Source organism: Ochotona princeps, chromosome 12 (assembly GCF_030435755.1).
Source record: "Ochotona princeps isolate mOchPri1 chromosome 12, mOchPri1.hap1, whole genome shotgun sequence".
Taxonomy (NCBI): Eukaryota; Metazoa; Chordata; class Mammalia; order Lagomorpha; family Ochotonidae; genus Ochotona; species Ochotona princeps.
The window spans coordinates 68,510,822-68,536,127 of record NC_080843.1 but is presented as its reverse complement, the minus strand read 5'-3'; the positions used below and the strand labels follow the sequence as shown (position 1 = coordinate 68,536,127).

Sequence of the window (25,306 nt, the reverse complement as noted above, 5' to 3'; positions counted from 1 at the left end):
CAATCACTGAATTTTGGTGTAGTCAGTCTCCACCCATTGTAAGTTTCCCCAGCTGCTTTTCTCCTAATCATTCAGTATCCATTGCTGACTGTCGCCTTGATTTGGTGTTTTATTAAGTGACGTCTCTCACACAGTCTTACAATCATTATTACTTAATAGAAATCCCTTGGGAAATGACTGATTACCTTATTATAATCCCTTGGATCAAACTGATGGCTGCAAAATACATTCAATTTTAAGATTTTTCTTAACGATGTATTTTTTTATTGGAAAGTCAGATTTACAGAGAAAAGGAGAGACAGAGACAAAGCTCTTCCATCTACTGGTTCACTCCCAAACTGGCCACAATGGCCGAAGCTGAGCCGATCTGAGGCCAGGAGCCAGGACCTTCTTCCAGATCTCCCATGCAGGTGCAAGGTCCCGAGGCTTTGGGCCGTCCTTGACTGCTTTCCCAGGCCATAAGCAGGGAGCTGGATGGGAAGCAGGGTTACCGGGATTAGAACCGGCACCCACATAGGATCCTGGCACATGCAAAGCGAGGACTTTAGTCATTAGACTACCATGCCAGGCCCCCAATTTTAAGATATTTGCCATGGGAGTCAGAGTGGTGGCATGGAGGGTGAAGCTGTTGCTTTTGGGCTGATCGTGGAGCGAAGGAGCAGATGGAAGAATTCTCTCCCTCTGACTCTCCCTGTGACTCTGGCTTTCCAATACTTAGTAAATAAATAAATCAATCTATTTTAAACAAAAATTTTTGACACAAATTTCACAATGTGACTTCAAAATCAGTTTTAATTCAGAATTTCCTGAATGGTGAATAATGTTTGTTTCCCAACAACTTGGTAAGATTTGTTCAAACTCCTGTAAAGGGAGTAAGGGAGGAGATAAAGGGAGAAGTCCCACCCAACCTCCCACCCCATCCCAAGGTCCCCAACCTGGGGCATGCTCCAAGGGCAATGCTCAAGTGATTTTGATAGTTCAACACTTCTGAATTGCTGCCAATCTCGCCATTCCAAGCACAATAACATCTCTCCAGAATCCACTGGCTGTATAGTGCCTCTTAGAGTCTCCATCTGCCCAGATCTTCACTGTCAACATATAGCTGGGGTAGATGATCAATTTGTTCTGTCCTCCTTCCTGCATTGTGGCACCAGGTCTCCTCTGCAGGTTCTGATGGACTGCCATATCCTCCATGTGCACCTGGATATGCTGTCCACTGCTCCGTCTGAACCTCTGAGGAGGCTCAGCTTTGACGCCTGCACTCCATGGTCAGACCGTGGAACCTGCATTTTTCTGCATGGTTGGGGTTCTGAGATCAACAGTTCAGTTAGAGGGATCCCCCCAAAAATTTCATCTGAGGTGATCCCAGACCTGATTCTGTGTGTGTTTTTTTTTCCAGTACAGGGTCTGGCACAGTCCGTCACCCCATTCAGCTTATGCACATGTTGGTGGTTGCAATTGTTGGGTCAGTTCTGTTTCCAGACCTGTCTTCCATGTAAACCAACTGGTGTTGGAGTCCAGCCTAATCCTGCCCACTTCATACTCAGCCCTCATGCAAACCAGTGGGAGCTGCAGCCTAATTGGAGAGACCCACAATAACCCCCACCAGGCCCACCCCCTGCCCTGGTTCCCTGTACAGCAGACTGGTCCAGTCTATCCCACATCCCATTTAGCTCTTGCACATGTCAATGGGCATTGAAGCCTAGTTCAACCCAACCAGCCCCACTATCCAGCCCACACACATGCTGGTTTGGGTGCTGTTCTGTGTAGCCACACCTGCCCTAGTCCTGGTTTTCATCCTCTCCAGTGGAAGTGACAACCCAAGAAGGAGGTGCCCACTATTTCCCTACTGGGCCCACTCTCACTCACGGATCTTGCACTGTCCAGGGTGTTCTGCAGTTTAACTTGACAGAATTAGTCCTCAGTGCCAGCACCTGCCAGCTGATGCTGCAGCAAAGCCCAACCAACCCTCACCCACTCTGACCTATGCTTGTACCAGTAGGAACAGTCAGCCCAGCCTGGCTTTCCCTGATCAGAGATAGCTCTTCTAAGGTGAAGGATGAGTGTGGCTTCTGGATCCTCCTTTATCCATGGCTCGCTGGAATTTGAAGGTATCCCACATTTTTGTCTTTTGGGGATGCTACTCCAGGCCATTTGTCAAATGAATCAAAAGGCTGTTTTAATTTGGGTGCTTGGTATAACTTGGGGCATCACATCCCATTTTAGAGTGTCTGGTTTCAGTCTTGGTTTTTCCATTGTAATCCAGTTTCCTGCTAACCCGTGCCCTAGGAAATGGAAGATGATGGTTCAACTACTTGGATCCCTGCTATCCACGTGGGAGGCCCAAACGCAGTTCTGAGCTCCAGGATTCAGCCTAACCCAGCCCTGGCTATGGTGGACATTGGTTACCAGTGGATGGAAGATGGCTCTCTGCCCATCCCTCTGTTTCTCTGCCTTTTGGATAAGATAAAAAGAATTGTAATCATAGGTTTAAAAAAACCTGCTAGTTCTAAGTGGGACTTGAGCAGGTGTAGTCTGTTACGCAAGCTGTATGATCCAGTAGATTCTCCAGTGCTCAAAGTGCCAGTGGCCAAAAAGGAGGCTGATGGGCAGGCCCTACAGGTGAGACACAGCGCAGGTCAGGAGAGCAAGGCCCGGCCACCCTCTGAATATCAATATTCTCTTTTTGTGAAGCAGCATTTGGCTTAATACTGAGACATACATTTTACCACGACCATTTACCCATGCGTCATCAAATTTCCACAAGACTTGAGTACTTGGTGATTCAGTGTTTTCTGATCCAGGGCTCTGTCACCGAATGAAAGTGGCATATACTGTGTAAATTCCCAGCTGACCTGGAACCGTTAAGTGAGCAGAAATGACCCTGAAGTGCTGCTGACCACTCGTGGAAGCTCTACCATGTGTCTGTCAGCCTGTGCTTGCAGACTCATGGGTGTTTCCCTGTAAGTTGACAGAGGAAGACTGAGCTCTAGCCCACAGACGGTGCTGCACAGTATGACAGTGTCATCAACAAGCGGAGAGCTGTAGCATTAGAGCCCCTTTAGGGAGTCCCTGCGGGAGGGCGGAAGAACTCACAGGGTGTAGGAACTCCAAGCAATGCACCAGCTTGATCATTGTGCTTAGAAGAAAAAACAGCCAGATGTGCAATCATATACTTGTATTCTTGGGCTACGGACAATGATTTAATTGGCAAGTTAGGGTCTTGTAAGGGTTACGATTGTACACTTGGTAACCAGAGAGTATGTGCTAGAGGTGTATGAACAGACCGAATGGGCAAAATATGAGAAGCTGTGTGAATCCTCTGTGTGCATTCACTCAGGAGCGCTCTACATAGCGAAGAATTTTTTCTTTAAGTTATATTTTCTATTTGAAAGACAGAGTTACCAAGAGGGAGAGACATATCTTTCATGCATTGGTTCACTCCCCAAATGGCTACTACTACCAGGTTTGGGTCAGTGGGAAGCCAGGAACCCAGAACTCCTTCTGAGTCTCCCATGTGGGGTTAGGTGCCCACGTACTCGTGTCATCTTCCTCGGTCTCCCAGGTATGATCAGCAAGCAGGGCAGCCAGGACACAAACGATGTTCATATATGGGGTGGCTTAACTTGCTGCACCACAACACCAGCCCCAATTTTTATTCTTCATAAATTATCTGGTTTCAGGCATTTTATTGTAGCAACACAAATGAAATAAGAAACTATTATTCACATTTCACCAGCAGTAACTTTATATTTCTCTTTGAATCTAATAGCTAAAATTTGGTATAGTGTGATTTTGATTTTTTTTTTATACAAATATTGAATTTTTTATTTGATGATATTTACATAGTTGATCAGGATGAGAAGGATTAAGGGTTAGGAAAAAGTGGGTGTAATAATTGTTTCCAAATTTTCTATTTCTTCTTCCTGTATCTGGGAGGAAGGGGGAGATAAGCGGAGAAGCCATACCCAGCTTTCCAACCACCCCGGTACCTGGGGATGGGGAACGGCCACCCGATATCAACTCAGGGTCTCAATGTAGTGCACACTCTAAGGGTTCTTCCCAAATGGTTTGGATAGTTCTGAAGTGTCTCAATCTCACCAATCCAAGGATGAAGAAACTCTTCCAACATCCGTTGGCTGACATAGTCGGCATTAGTCTCCATTCAACCAGATGTTTGCAGTCAACACTTGGCTGGGGTAGTTGAGCTATTTGCTTTACCCTCTTTTCTCTGCTGTGACATCAGATGTCCTCTGCATGCCCCAGTGGGCTGCCATATCCTCTCAGTGAATCAGGGCCTGCTGTCCATTGCTCTGAGGAGGTCCAGCTCTGACACACGCACTCCACAGTCAGACCTCCAATCTTGGACATGAGACACCAGGCCCCCTGCATGCAAACACAGCAAGTCCTCACAAGCATGACACTGGGTGACCAATGAGCTTCTCCCGGTGCCATGGGCCCCCTAGCCACCTGACCCAGGCCAAACTGGACCCCCACCCCAGGGCTCATGAACCTGACATCTATCGTGCCCAGCCTTGCATGGCTCATCTCCCAGTCACCCGACACCCACCATGCAGGTGGGCCCAAGAATCTGGGCCCTGCTGGACCTCCAGACCCCAAGGGTCATGGATGGGACACCCATCGTGCCCAGACTGGCATGGCTCACCTCACCTCGGTATCCACCAGCAGGTGTCACAGCCTGTATTTGTCCAACCTTCCCCCAGTTCCAACTCATGCTGGTTGGTGTTTTGGCCTAGCCCAGCCTAGCCAGCCCCTAGTCCCAGCCCTAATGTGAACTGGCTGGTATAGCAGCCCTATTTGGACTATCCTGCACCTCATCCTGGTTCTCGGATCTGCCAGTGGATGTCATAAACTGGGCTAGCTGGCCTACCCCCAGACCTGACCCACACATATGCTGGCAGGTACTGTAACCTGGCCTGGTCTGGACGGTCCTTTGCCTTGTTTTTTGCACTCAACCTGCAGGGACAGCTTCAGAACAAAAGAGTTCCCCAAGCTCCTCTATCAGGTCTCCTCCCAGTGGCAGATCTCGCCCATACTGGTGGGTCCTTGGCCCGGGCTGACTTAGTCCACCTCTTGTCCTGGCAGGAATAGTAACCTTGCCCACATGACCCATACCCATTCCAGTTGATGCTGTTGGGTGTTGCAGCCCAGCCACACCTGGTCCATGCCCAGACACAGCTATCACAGCTAGAATCTAGCCCAGTCTGGCGCTCCAAAGACCTTGTTCACATCCATGCTGAGGGAGATACAGCCATGTCCAGCCTGGTTCGCTGTCCCCATTTTGGCTCTTGTGCCCATCAGTGGAAACCCCATCCCAGCCAGAGCATCCCCTTAGCTCCCCAACCAGACCTGTTCCCAGTCACAGATTTCACATGTGCCAGTAGAGATTGCTGTTGCCCAGGGGTGAGCCCATATAACCCCCCATCGAGTCTACCCAGACCTGATTCTCTCGTGGGCTGGCTAGTGTCATGGCCCAGCTTAACATTATCTGTCCCCTGTACCCACGCTCACTGGTGGGTCCTGTGATCTATCTAATCTTGCCAGGTAGGCTCCAGCCCTAACTTTAGCGTGTGCCAGTGGGTGGGATTTGGTGATGGTAGATGCTAACTCCCAGAGCTCAGGTTTCCCCTCGAAACTGCTTGGTCTCAGCCTCCTCGCCTACCTGCAAGTACAGTGTCCTTGTCCGTAGAAGTCACTTGGTAGTCATTTCTCGCCTCACGTTCTGCTTGCCCCTACCTGTGCCATCCCCCAGACTCCCTATAAGCCCACACCTCTAAGACCACAGAGTGTGTGGCCAGGAGGCCTGAGGGCTTCATCTGACCCAGGGCCACCTGCTGAGAAGAATGTTAACAAACAGTGGATAGGCTGACCCTATCTGTGGCTAACTTGGCATTTTGACCTAAGCTGTTGTTATCTTTGTCCAGTGGGCTTATGAACATTGCGGCCATGTGGGTTGCAAGGGAGATGATCCATGGGCTCAGCAACAGGAAACTCTGCCCCTGCAACCCAGGCTGGCCTGGCTGCAACCACTGCTGGGCACCTGATATGCCTAATAAGCAGAGATCAGTATTGAGCCCCTGATATGGAACAGTGCCCCAGGGAGATCAGTCAGCTACCTGATCAAACAGCTTCCATTACGGAAGCGGCAATGTTGCATTCTTACTGTGAACAGACGTTTACCCAGGATCTGGATTTGTTTTCCCTGCCAGCCTTGCTTCTGGTTTGCTTTGTTTGTTTGTTTTTTGTTTTTTTCAGCCTGACTTCTGTAAAATGTACCGTCTGTGGGTTTATGGAATGCCTTATTCACAAGCATGGTGTTCACACAGCACGGCTTCTGATCAACGAACTCACTTCACAGTTAAGTAATGTGGCAATTGGTCCCTGCGGATGGAGTTCACTGGGTGTAGCCGATTCCCCATCATCTTGTAGCAACTGGCTTGATAGACCAGTGGGATGTCCTTTACATGATTCATTTACAGTACCAGCTGGGTGAGGGTGCACTGTAGGAGCAAGGCAAGGTTGCGTGGGAGGCAGTACATGGTGTTCTGGCACAGTCGGTTCAGTTGCTGCTTGTGTAGGTTTCCTCGGACCCAGCTCATGGGATGGGGCCTGCCTGCGAGGAGCCAGGCCTCTCTGACTTACACGCCAGTTTTCTCGGTACCCCATAATCCATTCAGATTGACATCTAAAATGAACCATCACACATGACCCATTATTAAGCCCCCTCCCAAAAAACCCCTACAATTCTATTCAGATATGGCTGCTAATGCTCAAAACTTGAAGATTTGGTCAGTTACCAGGTAGACAGTTATGCTAGTTGAGGAGTTTAGTTTAGGTAAAGAGACTACAGGTTGAATAGTGCAAGCAGGTAGTGATAAATCTAGCTGGGACTATAACTGTCACGAGTATTTCTTCCTTATTTTATTATGAATATGTTTGTATGTGTTATGCAAATTTTGCCGTATTCTTTCCTTTTCTATTCCATTACCATATAACTTAAAGTTGCTGACTCCATTATAGTATTTTAAAGTATTTTTTACTTTAAAATTTTTAATTTAATTTTATTTTTACTTCTTTTAAAATTATTCTTAAAAGATTTATTTAGGGTCCGGCGGCGTGGCCTAGCGGCTAAAGTCCTCGCCTTGAATGCCCCGGGATCCCATATGGGCTCCAGTTCTAATCCCGGCAGCTCCACTTCCAGTCCAGCTCCCTGCTTGTGGCCTGGGTAAGCAGTCGAGGACGGCCCAATGCATTGGGATCCTGCACCCACGCGGGAGACCTGGAAGAAGTTCCAGGTTCCCGGCTTCGGATTGGCGTGCACCGGCCCGTTGCGGCTCACTTGGAGAGTGAATCATCGGACGGAAGATCTTCCTCTCTGTCTCTCCTCCTCTCTGTATATCTGACTTTGTAAGATTTATTTCTGACCGCGACGGCTGGTGCTGCGCTCATCTGAGGCCAGGAGCCAGGAGCTCCTCTAGGTCTCCCATGTGGGTGCAGATGCAAGGTCCCAAGGCTTTGGGCCGTCCTCGACTGCTTTCCCAGGCCACAAGCAGGGAGCTGGATGGGAAGCAGGGGTGCCGGCATTAGATCCCAACGCGTTCAAGGCGAGGACTTTAGCCGCTAGACCACCGCACCGGGCCCTACTTCTTTTTAAATTATTATTATCATCCTATGATACAGTTCCATAAGCCCTGGGATTTCCCCTACCCCCTTCCCAAGTTCCCTCCCTTCCCCAATTCCCTCCCCCCCCCCAGTTACCCTAGCATCGATCTGCATAAACAGTCACATGTTCATCATTGCAGGCATGGACAATGGCAGAGAGCCCAGCCTCCTATTGTCAAGGTACAGCTAATAGTTTCATTAGTAGCCCATCTTTGATCTGGAAGTAGAGATGCTCACTGCACTGCATCCTCACATCTGGACGTGGTAGTCTCGATTGCTCAATCACCACACATCCCATTTAAATGGAAAGCCACAATACAAAATCAACAACAAGAAAAATAGAAATTTACAATGCCATGAATTTCTCAAGAGGCTTTGATAGTTCAACAGTCCTGACTTGCTGGCGATCCCGCCACTCCAAACGCAATGAAATCTCTAGAATCCACTGGCTGCTATAGTCCACCTTAGTGTCTCCATCTGCCCAGATCTTCACTGCCAATGTTCGGCTGGGGGAGTTGATCAATTTCTTCTGTCGTCTGTGCTCTGCCATGGTACCATGTGTCCTGTGGAGGCTCCAATGTACTGTCCTATCTTCCATGTATATTTGGATATGCTGTCCACTGCTCTGTCTGAGCCACTGAGGAGACCAGGCTCTGACACATTCGCTCCCACAGTCAGCCCATGGAACCTGCAATTCTCTCCATGGTTAGGGTTCCGAGTCCAGCGGTTCAGCTGGTAGGGAATCACCAAAGAAACTTTGTCTGAGGCCATCCCAGACCTGATTCTTGTGTGTGTTTGCCAATACAGTGTCCAGCACAGTATGTCACCCCAGTGCACACCTTGCTAGTTACAATTGCTGGGTCAGTTCTGTCTCCAGCCCCATGTTTTATGCAACCAATGGCTGTTGGAGTCCAGCCTGATCCTTCCCACCTCCAGCTCAGCCTTCACATAAACCAGTGGGAGCTGCAGCCTAGTTGGAGCGACCCGCAAAAAACCCCACCAGGTCCACCCCTGCCCTGGTTTCTGTGCTTGCCAGTATGTGCAGCAGACTGGTCCTGTCTTGTCCCACAACCCACTCAGCTCTCATACTTGTTGATGGGTATTGAAGCCCAGTTCATCCCAACCAGCCCCACTATCCAGTCCACACTGGTGCCAGCAGGTGCCACTATGTGTCTAAGCCATGCCTGTGGCTGACATAATTTGGCCCCTGTGCCAGCATCTGCCAGCTGATGCTGCAGCAAAGCCCAGTGAATCCACACCCACACTGGCTTATGCATGTACCAGAAGGTACAATCAGCCCATCCTGGCTTTTCCCTGATCCAGCTCATGTGTAGGTCATCAGATATTGTGGCCCTGCTGGGCCTGGTCTGCCCCCATCCCAGCTCTCATGTTCACCATGGGAGTGGTGGCCCAGCGGGGGTGCTCACAGCTCCCTCACTGGGTCCATCCCCACCACCCCCATGTTTCACATGTGCTGGTTGGGTGCTGCGGCCCAGTCTGGCATGGCCTGCCTCGCCTTGGCATTTGCCAGTGGGTGCTGTAGCCCAGCCAGGCCAGGCCCACCCACAATTCCAACTCATGCTGATGGGGGCTACATCCTAGCCCAGCCTTGCCAGTGCCCAGTCCCGGCCCTCATGTGGACTGGCTGGTATTGTACCCTGACCTGGTCTGACCCACACTGCATTCTGGCACTCCGATTCGCTAGTTGGTGAATTAGACTGACCCAGTCTGGTTCGCTCCTGACCTGTGCTAAATGTATGCCAGTGGGCTGGGCTGCTCCCCATCTTGGTTCTTGCGCTCAGCTGCAGAGAGTGTGTCCTGACAGAGGAGTTCCCCAAGCTCCTTCATTAGGCTCTCTCCCATTGCCAGATCTCACGCACACCAGTGGGTTCATGGGCCAGCCTTACTCAGTTCACCTCCTGTCCTAGCAGGAATAGTGGCCTTTCCTCACAGCCCTCACCCATTCTGGTTCTTGTTGTTGGACACTACAGCTCAGCCAAGCCTGGTCCATGCCTGGACACAGCTCACACATGGCTCAGAAGGGCAGAGACCTAGCCTAGCCCGTCCTACACCTACCCTGGTTCTCAGGAGCACCAGTGTGTGCTGGAGTTTAGCCCAGTCTGGCTCATCCCAGACCCAGCCTATACACAAGCTGAGGGATTCTGTAGCTATATCCAGACCAGACCACAGCCCCAACCCTGGTCTTTGCCCTCTCCAATGGTGATCATAACCTGGCCAGGGCGTCCCCTGTGCTCCCCAGCCAGGCCTGCTCCTCTCCACATGTCTCGTGCTTGCCAGTGGTTGCTCTGAGCCTGCCTGGCATAGCCCCTCATCTGTCTTAGCCTTTGCCATTGGATGTTGTATGCTGGCCTGAGCTAGCCAACCCCAATCCCAACTCTTGCTGGCGGGTGCTGCAACCTGGCTCGGCTCAGTCTGCTCCCATCCTCAGTTCATGCAAAGCAGTAGTATGATATCTGAGCCCAGCATGACCTGCACTCCAACCTGATTTCTGCACTTGCCAGTGGCTAAGGTCTGCTCAGCCCTGCTTGGTCTGCCACCTTCCAAAACCAACCCACACACTTGCCAACGGGTGGGGCTACCTTGCCCAGCCTGCCCGACCCCTGGTCTGGTACACATGCTCACCAGTAGGAGCTATGGCCCAATTCCCCTACTTGACCCACTTCCAGACCCAGATCTTACTTGGCATAACCTGCCACTTCATCTTGGCCTTTGTATGAGCTGGTGGATGTTTCAGGCTGGTCTGAAACATCTGTTTTAGGATGCACTTGCAGGTGCTGCAGCTTGGACCTGCCCAGCCTGTTCTCAGCTCCAATACCAGTGAGTGTTAGCGGGTTCCATGTTCACGCCTAGTTCAGCCAGTCACCACCCCAACTCTTTTTTTTTTTTTTAAGATTTTATTTATTTTTATTGGAAAGGCAGATACACAGAGAGGAGGAGAGACAGAGAGGAAGATCTTCCGTCCAACGGTTTACTCACCCAAGCAGCCAATCTGAAGTCAGGAGCCAGAAACTTCTTCTAGGTCTCCCAGATGGGTGCAGGGTTGCAAGGTTTTGGGTGTCCTTGAGTGCTTTCCCAGGCTAGAGGCAGGGAGCTGGATGGGAAGCAGGGCTGCCGAGATTAGAACCAGTGCCCGTATGGGATCCTAGTTCATTCAAGGCGAGGACTTTGGCCGCTATGCTATCACGCCGGGCCCACCACCCCAACTCTTGAGCTAACCAGGGGGACTTGTATTTCCATAGGGTTGGGCTCACTTATCCCCCACAGAATCTACCCCTGGGAAACCTGTGGACAACAATCCAAATCCTTGAACCCCATGTAGGAGACCCAGAAGAAGCTCCTGGCTCCCAGCTTCAGACCAGCCCAGATCTAGCCATAATCTCTATTTGGGCAGTGAACCTGTAAATGAAAGCTCTCTTTCTCTGCCTCTCCCTCTTTCAGAAATTCTGTCACTTAAAAAATAAATCTAAAACAAAAACATAACAACATGTGTGTGGACACAAACCAATTAAAACTAAATAGTAAACACAGAAATAGCTTACTGCATAAAGTAACATTTCATACTCTTAGATACTACCTTTCTTACACAATCTTTTATTTTTAAAAAATGTTAGTAATTTGGACCCAGTGTGGTAGACTAGTGGCTAAAGTCCTCACCTTGCACATGCCGAGATCCCATGTGAGTGTTGGTTCTAATGCCGGCAGCCCCGCTTCCCATCCAGCTCCCTGCTTGTGGCCTGGGAAAGCAGTCCAGGACAGCCCAAAGCTTTGGGACTCTGCACCTGCATTAGAGACCCAAAAGAGGCTCAGGGCTCCTGGTTTCAGATCAGCTCAGCTCCAGCCTTTGCGGCCACTTGGAGAGTAAATCAGTGGATGGAAGATCTTCCTGTCTGTCTCTCCTCTTCTCCGTGTATCTGAATTTCCAATCAAAATAAAATAAAATAAAAGTCAGCAATTTCATGTAAGGGAGGGCTTCCTATGTGCATTGAGTTAAGCTGCTGTCTGTGACCTTGGCATCCCATACCAGAGTGCTAGTTGAAGGCCTGGTTATTATACTTGACGTGTAAATTTTTTTAAAAAAGGATTTATTTATTTTTGTTGGAAAGGCCAATACATAGAGTGGAGGAGAGACAGAGAGGAAGATCCGTCCATTGCTTCACTCCCCAAGTGGCCCCAACGTCTGGAGCTGAGTCAATCCAAAGCCTGGAGCATCTTCCAGGTCTCCCACATGGGTGCAGGGTCCCAAGGCTTTGGGCCGTCCTCGACTGCTTTCCCAGGCCACAAGCAGAGAGCTGGATGGGAAGTGGAGCTGCCAGGACCAGAAACGATGTCCATATGGGATCCTGGCGCGCTCAAGGCGAGGACTTTAACCACTACACTACTACACCGGGCCCCAAGTGTAAATTCTTGCTCGTGTGCCTGGGGACGCAACTGAAGAAGACCTCAGTACTTGGGTTCCCACCACTCATGTAGCTAACCAGAATAGAGTTCTTGGTTCCTGGCTTCAACCTGGCCAAGCCTTTACTTTAATCAATCAGAGAGTGAACCAGAAGATGGAAGATTTCTGAGTGTGTGTGTGTGTGTGTGTGTGTGTGTGTTTGTGTGTTACTTTGCCTCTCTTTGTGTTACTTTGCCTCTAAAATAAAGAAGTAAATCTTTAGAAATATAAGTCAGCACAGTGACATATCAAATGAATCTTCTGCCTAGAGTGGCAGCATCCCATATGAGCACCGATTTGTGTCCCAGGTGCACGTTTCTTATCCAGCTCGCTGCTTGTGGCTTGGGCAGGCCACAGGGCATAGCGCAAGGCCTTGGGACCCTGTACTCATGTGGGAGAAGCATAAGCACTGGCTTCGGATCAGTTCAGCTCTGGCTGTCGTAACCATTTAGGAAATGAATCAGTGCTTGAACGATATCTTTCTCTATCCCCCATCCCTTCTGTAAGTCCAAATTTCAAGTAAAATAAAATAAACCCAAATAAACAAGCAAATAATTATTTCAAAAGGCAGAGAGATTGAGAGAAATAGACACTGATTGGCCTAAGTAAATGAAAGTTGAAATTTAATTCTTGAGTTGCAGTCTTGCCTGTTCTTGTCCACATCTAACCTCAGCCTTTGTGACTCCTGGTGGATGCTCGGTCCTGGCTCGCCTCCACACCCAACACTTGGGTGTGCCTGCAAGTATTACAGCCTGGACCTAACTGGTCTGTCCCGAACCCTAGTTCCCACGAGTGCCGGTGAGTTCTGAGATCATACCTAGCTCAGTCTCTCCATCACCTCCAGCTCTCAAGCAAACCAGTTCCATAGGGTGCGTGCACTCATTCTCCACAAAATGTGCTCCCCCCCATCCAGTTCTCTTGTGTGCCAGTTAGTGTCATGGCCCAGACAAACATGGTCTATTTTATTATAATATTAGATTGTTATTGTTTTATATCTCAAAATAATGATACTATTCTATTATCTTCTTATCTGGCTATAGGTTTTGCAATTTCCGTAGGTATTTTGGGACCTGAGGAGTAGATTACCCCAATGTGATGGCTTCTTATGTCAGCTTTCCAATGTCACTTTTCAACAAGGACTGGTGTGATATCCGAGTTAATACATGCAGACTGGATGCAGGAAGGACCAGACTAGATTGCACCATGTGCTTGCACTGGTGAGAAGCGGGACTGGGGCTGCCTTGTGGCGGTTGTTGGGATTTGCCCCAAGGCAGCCTTGGCACCCTCTGGTGAGCGTGAGGACCAGGGTTGAGGTGGGCTGTGCTGGGCTTGGCTGGGCTGTAGCATCCATCAGTTCTCATGAGAGATGAAGCTGGGGACAGAGCTGACCAGACAGTTTCATACACTGCTGATTTGTGCGTTGGGTGGTGCCAGTGACGAACCAAACTTGACCCTGCACTGGATGGCACACACAAGGGTCGATTCAGCAGTCACCCAAAATGAGGTTTCTTGGGGCAATCACCAACCAAATCATTGGATTCAAATCCCAGACACAGGGAAAAAAAAAAATCTGTGTGTGCATTGATAGACAGCCAGATTTGGCAGCTGGAGATTGGGATCAAATTCAGGCATCCTGATATGAGAGACAGATATTTTCAACACAAAGTTAAATGCGTGCCCCGCTTTTTGTCATCATTTGGATAAATTTTTAAAAATTATTTTTAGGGCCCAGTGGCGTGGCCTAGCAGCTTAAGTCCTCACCTTGAACGCACCGGGATCCCACATGGGCGTCAGTTCTAATCCCGGCTGCTCCACTTCCCATCCAGCTCCCTGCTTGTGGCCTGGGAAAGCAGTCCAGGATGGCCCAATGCATTGGGACCCTGCACCTGCATGGGAGACCGGAAAGAAGTTCCAGGTTCCCAGCTTCAGATCGGCGCAGCACCGGCCGTTGCAGCTCACTTGGGAAGTGAATCATCGGACAGAAGATCTTCCTCTCTGTCTCTCCTCCTCTCTGTATATCTGACTTTGTAATAAAAATAAATAAATATTTTAAAGAAATTATTTTTAAAGATTTATTGTTTGTTTGAAAGATGGCGGGGAGCAGAGGGAGAGAAAATGCCTTCCATCTGTTGATTTACTCCCTAAATGATTGCAACAGCCATTGTTGGAGCAGCTGAAGCTACAAGTCAGGAACCCCTCAACTTAGACTTCCTACTTGGGTAGCAAAGACCCAAGTACTAAAATAAATCCTAACAATTTTTAAAAATTAAGCAGAATTTAAAATATTGTTTTATTTTTATTTAAAAAGCATGGCTACGGAAGGAAGGAATGACAGAGAGAGATCTTCCATCTATTGGTTCACTCCCCAAATGGCCACAATGGCCAGAGGTCAGCTTATTCAAGTCAGGATCAAGGAGCTTCTTCCGTGTCCCCCATGTGGGTCCAGGAGGTGAGGACTTCAGCCTTCCTCTTCTGCTTTCCCCAGGCTGTAAGTGTTAGGCTGGATCAGAAGTGGAGCAGCTGTAACAAGCACCAGTGCCCACATGGGATGATAGAAGCTTAGTGTGCAGTGCTGTGGCACAGACCCTGAGGAACCTTAGGGATTGCAATAGCATGCTCTTTTAGTTTGAGTATTTGCTTGAGTTTGACCAATGGCCACAACAATAAGAAATCAGATGACGGTAGAAATATTGGGTAGAGGGCTCGGCAGTGTGGCCTAGTGGCTAAGGTCCTCGCCTTGATCCCATGTGGCAGCTGGTTCTAATCCCGGCAGTTCCACTTCCTCTCTATCTCTCCTCCTCTCAGTATATCTGACTTTGTAATAAAAATAAAATAAATCTTAAAAAAAAAAAGAAATATTGGGTAGAAAGGGCATTTGTTCCTTCCATGTAGAGTTGGCTTAGGGGGTTTCCTCTAATGTCTCCCCATTTTTCTGCTCTTAGAATTTGAGTCATGTGATATTGGAGTTTCCAACTTATTTACTCCAGTGATTTCTGATTTTATTTTTTGATGATGTTTATTTAGTGGACCAAGGTGAGACCATTATTTCCAAGTCTCCCCCCCCTCTTCCTCATGAATCTGGAGGAAGAGGGGAGATAAGAGAAGCTGCATCCAGCCTCCAAGCCACCCCAGCGCCTGAGGATGGGGAACCGCTATCCGACACCATCCCAGGGTCCCTGATGTGGGGCCTGCTCCAAGGTTTCTGCTCAAATGGTTTTGCTAGTTCTGAAATGCTGTAGATCTCACTGATCCAAGAAAGAGGAAATTCTTCCAAGGTCCATTGGCTGACATATCCATCTTAGAGTCTCCATTCACCTAGATGTCTACCGTCAACATTTGGCTGGAAGAGTTGTCAAATGTGTTCTGCTCTCCTTCCTCCGATGTGGTAACAGATGTGCTCTGCAGGCCTCAATGGACTGCAAAATCCCCCATGTGCATCTGGGCATGCCATCCACTGCTGTGTTTCAGCCACTGAGGAGGCCTAGTTCTGACACATGCACTCCGCGGTCAGACCACAGCTCCTACAATTCTCCCCATGGTTGGAGTGCTGAGTTTAGCAGTTCAGTTGGGGGGAATCCCCAAAGAAACCTTGTTTGAGGTGATCCCAGACCTGACTTTTGTGTTTGCCAGAAAGTATGTATTGTGGGCTAAGGAGTTAATTAGCGCTGGTTAAGCTGAGCAGTAACAGGAAATGGGCTTGCAGCTAAAAGCACCTGGACTAATGGGACTCAGCGTCATCCTATTGTTTGGTTAAGGACTTGGGGCAAAGAGTTTAAAGCAAGTAATAAAGGGAGACTTGAGAGAGATTTCTACCATCACTGTTCAACTGTCGGTACTTGATCCCCAGACCCTCTCCCTGTCCATGTTACTGGCTCTGCTGGTTGGAGCAAGTATGGGGTCCATTTCAGTCTCTCTCCCACATCATCCTACACACATACTAGTAGTTGAAATTGCTGGGTCAGTTCCATCTCCAGTCCTGCCTCTTATGTAAACCCGTGGATGCTGTAACCTAGACCATCCCTGCTCACCACACACTTGGCTCACAAATTTACCAGCGGGAGCTGTAGCCTATTTGAGGTGACTCCTCAATAACCCCCAATTAGCATGCTCCCAGCCCTGGTTCCAATGGTTCCTATGCAGCAGACTGGGCCAGTCTATCCCGCATCCCATTAAGCTATCAGATACATGAATAGGCGATGGAACTTAGCTCAACCCAACCAACCCAACTATCCAGTTCACACTCATGCCGGGAGGGGCCACTGCCTATCTCGCCAGATCGGCCCCCAGTCCTGGTTCTCATGCTCACCAGTGGGAGTTACAAGACATCAGAGAAGGGCCCACAGTTTTCCTAACAGGCCCACTCCCAGCCATAGCTCTTATACTCGTCAGGTGGTTCTGTAGCCTTGCCCGATAGGACTTGCCCCAAGTCCCAGCACTTGATAGCTGATGCTGTGGCAAAGTCCAACCAGCCTGGACCTACTTGGGCTTATGCACGTACCAGAGGATACAGCTGGTTAGCCTAGACCCCTAACCCAGGTCAAATTCAGGCCAGCAGGTGTTGCAGTGCTATCCAGCCTGATCTGTCCCTGGTTGTAGTAATCACGCTTACCAGTGGGAGCAGTAGTCCAGCAGGAGAGCTCCTCTGCATCCCCGACCAGGTTTGCACGCCTCCACCCTCAGCCCTGGTCTCACATGTGCTGGTGGGTGCTGTGGCCCAGTCTGGCATGGCCCACCTCACCTTGGCATTTGCTGACACATGCTATAGCCTGGCCTGGGCCTGGCTGCCCTCAGTTCCAGCTCAAGGTGGTGGGTACTGCAGCCAAGCCCATCCCAGCCTGCCCCTAGTCTCAGCCTTAATGTGGACTGGCTGGTGTTGTAGCCCGACTTCTTTTTTTTTTTTTTTTTTGGCATCTTTTTTTTTTATTGTATTTTTGTTGACAATCTTTACATAGTTAATTATGGTAAGGTTCAGGGGGTATAGGGAAGTGGGTAACAGTATTATGTCCATATTGTTTCCATCATGTATCTGAGGTAAAGGGGGATATTGATGGAAAAACCCCACCCAGTTTCCCACCCACCCCAAGTCCCGGATGTGGGGCATGCTCTGAGATATTTGCTCAAGTGGTGTTAATAGTTCTCCAGTTATGAATCGCTGCCAGTTTCACTCGATGAGGTCGTCCACTGATTGACACAGTCCATCATAGAGTCTTCATTTGCCCAGTATTTCGCTGCCAACATATAGCTGAGGTGGTTGATTGACTTGTTCTGTCCTCTGTCTTTTCTTGTAGCCCGACTTCTTCTATTCTGCATCCCATCCTGGTTCTCGCATCTGCCAGTGAGTACTATAAACTGGCCCAGCCTGGCCCGCCCCAAGTTCTGAGCCACATGTCTGGTGGCAGGTACCATAACCTGGTCAGGTCTGGGCTGCTTCCAGTGTTGGTTCTTATATTCACCTGCAGGGACTGCATCCTGACAAAACAGTTCCCCAGCCTCTTGTATCAGACCTCCTCCCAGTGGCAGACCTTGCGCATACCCATTGGTCCTTGGCCCAGATTGACTTAGGCCACCTCCTGTCCTGGCAGGAACAGTGGCCTTGCCCAACTTGCCCACACCCAACAGTGTTACATCCCAGCCACCACTGGTGCACACGCAGATACAGTTCTTGCACGGTTCAGTGAGTGCTGAGACTTAACCCAACCTGTCCTCCATCCCCCCTGGCTCTCATGAGCACCAAGAGGTGCTGGAGTCTAGTCCAGTCTGGCACACCCCAGATCCAGTCCATATCCGTGCTGAGGGAGACTGCAGCCATGCCCAGTCCAGAACATTGTCCCCATTCTGGCTCTCATGCTCACCAGTGGGAACCACAACCTGGCCAGAGCATCCCCTTAGCTCCCTAGCCAGGCTTGTTCCAGCCCTAGATTTTGAGTGTGCTAGCGGCTGCTCTGAACCCATGCCCTGTCTTGGCCTTTGCCTTGGATGCTACAGCCTGACCTGTCCTGGCCTCGTTCCTGTTCCATCTCTCCTTGGCAGATACTACAGGTTAGCCCTGCCCATTTTGCGCCCATCCCTGGCTCTTGCAAACTGATAAGCTCCTGGCACTTGGCTCCAGATTAGCACACCTCTGGCTGTTGTGGCCACATGGAGAGTAAAGCAGAGGATGGAAGATGTTTCTGTCTCTCTATAAATCTGACTTTCCAATAAAGATAAAATAAATCTTTAAGAAAATAGGCAGGCAGACAGCGTGTGGATTTTTTAAATTAAAAAAGAGATAGTCTTGGGCCCAGCCTGGTGGCCTAGTGGCTAAAGTTCTCGCCTTGCAAGCGTTGGGATTCCATCTGGGTGCTGATTCTAACCTTGGCCGCCCTGCTACCCATTCAGCTCCCCTGTTGGTGGCCTGGGAAGGCAGTGGAGGATGGCCCAAAGCCTTGGGACCATGAATGTGTGTGGGAGACCCAGAAGAGGCTCTGGACTCCTGGATTCAGGTCGGCTCAGTTCCAGCCTTTGTGGCCACTTGGAGAGTGAACCAATGCACAGAAGATCTGCTGTGTCTTTCCTCCTCTCTCTATATTTCATCTTCCAATAAAAATATAAAAGTTTAAAAAAAAAACAAACCAAAGAGATAGTCTTGGTTCGTCCACTAGAAGTAACGATTTTCTTGAAATTTAAAAAAACAAACGTAAGACTTCTAAACACCTAATTGATCACTCACTTTTGCTTATTATGAAAATATATGATAGATTCAGTCATGGTCTGTGACATTTTCTGAGACTGTGTGCCCAGTGTACCGACCCGGTTGCACGGCAGCAGTGATTGTCCACGTATTTCTCCCAGTGGTTTGCACCGTGTAGTCCACTGGGAGAATTTAACAGAGTTAGTGCTCAGTCCTTCAGTTAATGAAAACTGGAACACTTCCAGCTGTTGCTTGTAGCGTACATGGCCGTCATGGGTATTGTCCTGTGCATGGAGCTGGATGAGCTCGTTCGGCTCTAGATCTGTGGACATTAAGGTTTGAGAGAGAACACGGGACATTTTGCAGAGTGGTTTCTAATGCATCCTAGTAAGTATTTTATACCCACTTACACTTCAGGGAGCTATTAGGTATTCCTTTGGCTCCAATTCTCTCCCAACATTTTGTATTGTTGAATAACTGATTTTTCATCCTAGTAAGTTTAACATAATATGTTACTCTAGGCTCTCCTCTATTTAAATCTCCCTTATCATTAAAAATAAATCTTTAGGGACCAGAGCAGTGGCCTAGCGGCTAAAGTCCTCACCTTCAACGCACCGGTTCTAGTCCTGGCAGCCCCACTTCCCATCCACCTCCCTGCTTGTGGCCTGGGAAAGCAGTCGAGGGCAGCCCAAAGCCTTGGGACCCTGTACCCGCGTGGGAGACCTGGAGGAAATTCCTGGCTCCTGGCTTCGGATTGGCTCAGCACTGGCCATTGCGCTCACTTGGGGAGTGAATCATTGGACAGAAGATCTTCCTCTCTCTGTCTCTCCTCTTCTCTGTATATCTGACTTTGCAATAAAAATAAAAAACAAATCTTTAAAAAAATATTTAAAGGGCCCGGCGGCGTGGCCTAGCGGCTACAGTCCTCACCTTGAACGCCCCGGGATCCCATATGGGCGCCGGTTCTAATCCCGGCAGCTCCACTACCCATCCAGCTCCCTGCTTGTGGCCTGGGAAAGCAGTTGAGGACGGCCCAATGCATTGGGAGACTGCACCCGTGTGGGAGACCTGGAAGAGGTTCCTGGTTCCCAGCATCGGATCGGCGCGCACCGACCGTTGCGGCTCACTTGGGGAGTGAAACTTCGGATGGAAGATCTTCCTCTCTGTCTCTCCTCTTTTCTGTATATCTGACTTTGCAATAAAAATAAAAAATAAATCTTTAAAAAAAAAAAAACAAACACATTTTATGTATTTGAAAAACAGAGATAGATAATGGCTAGATGGACAACAGGCACCTAGAGCAGTAATAGCAAGAGCTCCGTCCTGCGGGCTCACTCCCCACCTGTCCTCACTGCACGAAGCTGGGCCAGGAAGAAGCAGGGAGCTTAGAACTCAGTCTGAGTCGAATTATTTGAGCCTTCAAGTCACGTGTGAGAAAACTGGATCAGAGCAGATCCAAGATTTGAACCCAGGCATTCTGGGTATGGGGGTGCTGTCTTCACTGCTAAGCCAAATGTCCGTCCCAACTCTACTGTTTTAAAGACTTATTCATTTTATTACAGCCAGATATACACAGAGGAGGAGAGACAGAGAGGAAGATCTTCCGCCCAATGATTCACTCCCCAAGTGAGCCGCATTGGGCCGGTGCACCCTGATCCGAAGCCGGGAACCTGGAACCTCTTCCAGGTCTCCCACTTGGGTGCAGGCTACCAAGGCATTGGGCCGTCCTCGACTGCTTTCCCAGGCCACAAGCAGGGAGCTGGATGGGAAGTGGAGCTGCCGGGATTAGAACCGGTGCCCATATGGGATCCCGGGGCTTTCAAGGCGAGGACTTTAGCCGCTAGGCCATGCCGCTGGGCCCTGTTTTCTTTCAGGGTTATATAGCCCCCTCCCACACAGCTCCAGTTGTACTGGATTTGTGATGTTTGTGCAGAAAAATCCCACTGGTTTTGAGAGCTTGTTCAGTATCCAAGAACCATGCTGAACTCTCTGTAATGACATACCTTAATTGTGATGAATTTTGACTCATCACTTCTGTCTTTCATGGGTCATCTTCTTTGAAGTTCTATGCCAAAAGTGATCACCAAACCCGGAGACATGTGCCTTTTCTCCTGTGCTGCCTGCTCAAGCGTTCATATTCTTCATTTTCAGTCCATGATTCATTTCAAGTTCATTTTTGTGAGAGGTGTGAGGACTTTATTTAGATTTTCTTATATTTTGATTGATTTATTTTGAAAGCCAGTGTTTCAGACAGAGAGGGAGAGACAGAGAAAGATCTTCCAACCACTAGTTCACTCTCCAGATGCCAATGATAGCCAGCGCCAGGCCTGGCTAAAACCTGAAGCCGGAGCCAGGAGCTTCATCTGGGCCTCCCACCTGGATAGCAGGGCCCCAGAAACTTGGGCCATCTTCTGAAGCTCTTCCTAAACCATCCACAGGGAGCTGTGTCAGTAGCGAAACAGCCTGTTTAGGAGCTGGCATTCATATGGGATGCTGGTGGTGTTGCTGCCAGGGGTATTATCCATTATGCCACAACACCCACCCTATTTAGATTTATCCTTGACATTAGATTTACAGAGAGAATGATAGGAAGATGTTCCATCTGCTGGTTCATTCTCCAAGTGCCTGCAATACCCGGAGCTGAACTGATCCAAAGCCAGGAGCCAGGAGTTTCTTGTGAGTCTCCCACGTGACTGCAGGGTCCCAAGGCTTTGGCCCATCCTCCCAGGCTGCAAGCAGGGAGCTGGATGGGAAGTGGGGCAGCCGGGATTAGAACCGGTGCCCATTTGGGATCCAGTGTATGTAAAAGGTGAGGACTTTAGCTGCTAGAGTATGGCACCAGGCCCTGGGCTCTCTGTTCTGGCTGGCTGGCTATGTTGCTGCTTCTATCCTTCAGCCTCTGTGTTTTTCCTTTCTAGTGAGCTTTGTTAATTTTTCCTTGGTAGAAGGACACGAGGTGTCTGGGGAAAAGGAACTACCATAAATAGGCCTCTGGGAGGGAAGGGCTGTATCTATAGTTCCATGCTGAGAGTTGAGGCCCTTAGCCTGTGCTCCTGGACCACTGGTTTCACAGGGGCTTCACTGGGCCCTCTGGCTGGGGCAGGTGAAGAGGGGCTGGATTCTGGTATTTCTCTTGTACCAGCTCAGTCAGGCAAAATAAAATAAACTAAATTTGCACCCATTCAACAGCAAATCTTCATGCTATCCCATTTCACCCCTTGTAACTTCTGGCATTGTGGCACAAGAGGGTTAAGCTCTCACTCCGTGTGAATGCTGGTTCAAGTCTCAGTTTCTGCACTTCTGCTCCCTGACACCGCACCTGGGAGAGGAGTGCAAGGATGCCCAAGTGCGTGCCTCTACCCTTGTGTGGAGGAGCTGCAGCGAGTGCTAGACTCCTGGCTTCAACGTGATCCAGTCTCTGGCATTGCAGCACTTGGGGAGTGACCCCAAGACTTCTTCCTAAGACTCTTTCATACCCTCCCTCTGTAATACTGTCTTGCAAAAACACATATAAACTTCAAAAAATATTTTTTTTTAATTTAAAAAACTGGGCCCGGAGCATTGGCGTAGAGGATGGAGTCCTCACCTTGAACGTGCCGGGATTCCATGTGGGCGCTGGTTCTAGTTCTGGCAGCCCCACTTCCCATCCAGCTCCTTGCTTGTGGCCTGGGAAAGCAGTGGAGGACGGCCCAAGTTCTTGGGACCCTGCACCCGTGTGGGAGACCTGGAGGAGTTCCTGGCTCCTGGCTTTGGATTGGGGCGGCTCCAGCCATTGTGGTCACTTGGGGAGTGAATCATTGAACGGAAGATCTTCCTCTCTGTCCCTCCTCCTCTCTGTAAATCTGCCTTTCCAATAAAAATAAATAAATCTTTTTAAATTTTTTGAAAAATTAGCATTATAAAAATTGTGATTTGAAATGGCTCAGTTGAATAATCCTGTGCATACAAGCGCCAGCATCCCTTATATGTGCTGATTTGTGTCTTGGCTACCCAATTTCCCATCCAAATCTCTGCTTGTGGCCTGGGAAAGCAGTATAGGATAGCTCAAAATCATGGGACCCTGAACCCGCATGAACTCAGAGGAAGTTCCTGGTTTCTACTTTGGATGGGCTCGGCTCCAGCCATTGTAACCGTTTAAGAAGTGAACCAGCGCATGGATAATTTTATTCTCCTTCTCTCTGTACATATGCCTTTCCCATAAAAGTGAATAAATCTTTAAAATTAATTGTGCTTACATGCATATAATATACAATTTTCTACTTTAAAATTTTGTTTATATTTGAGAAGAAATTATTTTTTATTTTGTTTTTATTTGATAAACAAACTATTGTTTTATTTGAGATTATTTTATTTATCTGAGAAACAGTGTTACAGAGCTGGAGAGGGAGAGAGAGAGAGGATAAGCTTCCGTTCCTTGCTCATCTCCCAAACGGCCACAAAGGCTGTGCTGAGCAGCTGCCAGGAGCCAGGGGCCGGCTGCTTAGGCCATCCTCCACTGGTTTCCTGGTGCATCAGAAGGGAGCTGGAACAAAAGTGGAGTAGTTGAGACTCCAACTGGCGCCCTTATGGAATGCTAATGTTGCAGATGACACCTCAATCCATTATACCACAGTACCCATTCCATTTTGTTGTTTTTTTTTTTTTTTAAAGATTTATTCATTTTATTACAGCCAGATATACAGAGAGGAGGAGAGACAAAGAGGAAGATCTTCCGTCCAATGATTCACTCCCCAAGTGAGCCGCAACGGGCCGATGCGCGCCGATCCAATGCCGGGAACCTGGAACCTCTTCCGGGTCTCCCACGCGGGTGCAGGGTCCCAAAGCTTTGGGCCGTCCTCGACTGCTTTCCCAGGCCACAAGCAGGGAGCTGGATGGGAAATGGAGCTGCCGGGATTAGAACCGGCGCCCACATGGGATCCCGGGGCTTTCAAGGCGAGGACTTTAGCCGCTAGACCACGCCGCCGCGCCCCATTTTGTTGTTTTTTAAAGAATTTTTCGATATGCAATTAGTATAATGCTAAGCATGTACACATTATCATGCAAGCATGCAATGCAATATGTTTGTCTTGCAAAGCTCAACCTCGTCAGCTCTCTTTCAACAACACATCTTTTTAAAAAGTTATTTTTTTTTTTTAAGATTTATTTTTACTGTTAAGTCAGATACACAGAGAGGAGGACAGAGAAGAAGATCTTCTGTCTGATTATTCACTCCCCAAGTGGCCAAAGCAGCTGGAGCTGAGCTGGTCTGAAGTCAGGAACCAAGAGTCTTCTCTTTGTCTCCCACACGAGTGCAGGGTCCCAAGTCCTTGGATTGTCTTCAACTGCTTTTCCAGGCCACAAGCAGGGAGCTGGATGGGAAGCAGGACCGCTGGGATTAGAACTGGCACCCATATGGACCCCAGCGCACGCAAGGTGAGGACTTTAGCCACAAGGCCACTGCTCCGGGCCCATAAGTAGCATCTTAACACACTGTGCTATGTAACTCCCTCCTTCTCTGAAGGATGAATGACATTCCGTTGTATATATAGACCACATTTTGTTTTAACAATCATCCATCAGTGGATAGATGAATTATTTTCATCTTTTGTTTACAGAGAATAATGATGTTAAGATCATGGGTTTAGGAATATGTCCTTCAGGCCCTGCATACATTTCAATTGGGTGTATACCCAGAAATGCAAACGTTAGATCTTAATATGGTAATGCAAATTTAGTTTGTTAATTATACAACATACTGGTTTTCTTTTTTTTTAAAGATTTATTTTATTTTTATTACAAAGTCAGATACACTGAGAGGAGGAGAGACAGAGAGGAAGTGGAGCTGCCGGGATTAGAACCAGGGGCCATATGGGATCAAGGCGAGGACCTTAGGCACTAGGCCACGCCGCCGAGCCCAACATACTAGTTTTCATAGTAACTGTGCCATTTCACAGTCACACCAACAATATAAAGCATATCAATTTCTCTCTATTCTCTCTAACACTTGCCATTTCTGGTTGTTGCTGTTGTTTTTTATTTTTTAAACAATCATTTTATTTTTATTTATTGTTTTCACAATACACTTTTATAGATACAGGGATTTATTCCTCCACCACTTCTCCACTTCTCTTCCTTCCTCCCTCCCCATTTTCAACTCCCACAATGTTTCTCCATATTATCACAATAGTATAGTCTCTTAGTACAAGCTACAAGTTTAACTTTCTGACATTTAAATATATCTTGACATGATAAGTACAGGCAAAAATAGAAGGCCTAGTATTATTTTTTTTTAAAGATTTATTTTATTTTTTTATTACAAAGTCAGATATACTGAAAGGAGGAAAGATAGAGAGGAAGTGGAGCCACCGGGATTAGAACCAGCGGCCATATGGGATCAAGGCGAGGACCTTAGCCACTAGGCCACGCTGCCGAGCCCCCTAGTATTATATTTTAGAAACTTATTTAAATTTTTTATTGGGAAACTGACATGATAGCCTAGTGCCTAAATCCTCCTCTTG

General features: G+C 48.5%; 1 pseudogene; it reads right to left on the bottom strand.

Annotated features, from left to right (window-relative positions):
- The window catches only part of LOC131481516 (grpE protein homolog 2, mitochondrial-like), a 65,682-nt pseudogene that overhangs the window by 21,410 nt on the left and 18,966 nt on the right, over positions 1-25,306 (bottom strand).